Source organism: Glycine max, chromosome 10 (assembly GCF_000004515.6).
Source record: "Glycine max cultivar Williams 82 chromosome 10, Glycine_max_v4.0, whole genome shotgun sequence".
NCBI lineage: Eukaryota > Viridiplantae > Streptophyta > Magnoliopsida > Fabales > Fabaceae > Glycine > Glycine max.
In genome coordinates this window covers 51,451,614-51,453,650 of record NC_038246.2, presented here as the reverse complement: position 1 = coordinate 51,453,650, position 2,037 = coordinate 51,451,614, and positions in this window count along the sequence as shown.

Here is a 2,037-nt window from a genome sequence, read left to right as displayed (position 1 = left end):
TTTCAAATATAGTATATATTCAAAATATATATTATTATTATTATTATTATTAGTTATGTATTGACAAATGAAAATTTTGGTATTTTTAATTTTTTATAATATTTATTATATATCTTATCATTTATTTAATATTTTCTAAAAAAGTATGATTAAAATAAAAAAAATCGATCCAATCTAGATCGACTTAAATTGGATCAGATATGATTGAATTACATTTTTACATAAAATCAACCAGATAATGAATTAAAAAAGCCAAAATGATTGAATTAATTGTTGCCAAATTATTCAAACTTAATTAGTAGTCATAAATTCAAGTTTTGTATATATAATTGAGTTAAATAGTTTGTGAAATAATTTTATCACTCATAATAATTTTACCTTCTCAAATAAAATTGGTTCTTATAAAGGATGCATGTGTTTTGTAAAAAAAAAAAAAAAACTATCTTGATGACAGTTTTATACTTCTTTAGTTAGTTGTTTTAACTGATAATATCAATAAGTCATACTAATTTGGTGTTGGTCTATATATTTCCGAGCATTAATTCAAATAAGCTTGAACTAAAGTTAAATAAGTAATAAACTTGTTCCATATTATCTCATGAGCACTCCTAATAAGGATGGATCCACATATACGAGTTTGGGAGCAATTGTTTTTACCCTTTTTTAGCACAATACATATTTATAATTATAAATTGTTCCGATAATTTGAAATTTAGTTTAAAAAAATCAACTCATAATATAAGCATTACACTCACAAATATACTATTAACCTTACTTTTCCTGCTCTATCAATTAGACACTTTTTTTGATATTTTTGTTTTTTAGTCAATTTTATACATGCTAAGTAGTCGAAAAATTCTTCCAACTATCTTTTTTTTATTTATTACAATAACATTAACATAGAGTATTCATTAATTTTATTGATGACTAATCTTTACTATAAAATCTGACTCATCATCTTTAGTATAATTGTGATTAGCTAGCATTACTCAATCAACTGACATTTATTCTCCAAGATATTTGTGATTTGCTAGCATTGATGACCAGGAAATTATATTTCAAATCAGCCAAATATCCCTCATATCTTTTATGTATCAATTTCATAATTGTATTTGATTATACACTTGTTTGTATATAAATTTGCTGCATCTCAATCAATAAGATATTGTAATATTCAATAAAAAATTCTCTATATTATTCATGCTTTTATATTCATGAGACTGAAACTTAAAATCTTATTTGAACTGAATTTCACTTAAAATGATAACTAGTAATATTTATTTAATTTCACTCTCTTTTGATTACTATGCATTTTTTTAATATTGTTTAAGTTCTAAGTTTTTTTCTCGGTGTAATGCATATACTTGTGAATTAATTGATGTATGTATGAGCTAGCCAGAGACACCTTGAGAAAATAATTCATTTACGTGGCAAATTGGTGGCGTTACTGCATTAAGGAACTATAGCATTTAGGACCTTTTGTAAAGAAAAGAAAGACGCACCTTAGTTATTTTTCATGTGAATTTATATAAAAAGGATGAGAGGAAAGAAAAGAATCATCCCATTCGATTATAGATCGATCATGTGAAAGTGAAACTATGGATCCGGAAACTTTAAAGCATAAACATAAACAGAGTTTGATTTTCATTTTATTTTCCTTAGATATGCAAAGCAAGAACAAGAAAGCCACTTCAAAAAAAATCAACTTACTTTTCACTTGAGGACGTAGATCTACAAAGGCAATACCATACCCCCCCTGCAGCCATCAGCAAGTGCAGAAGTAATCAGAATTATTATGGCATTTTTAATTTCAGTGAAATTTTGGCATCGTCACGAGAAACAAATTTATTGCTAGCCCATATTGTCCTTTGAGTATTCGTCAGAGAAATACTATATCAAAAGGAACACTTTTAAAGTTTTTCTTTAATCGAGTTACCCATATGCATTTTGATTTTATTCATGTGTAAAATTATGCAATGATTAGACCTGTTACATGCAATTAACCTCGTCTAATAGGATATGACTTATTGTTTGTTG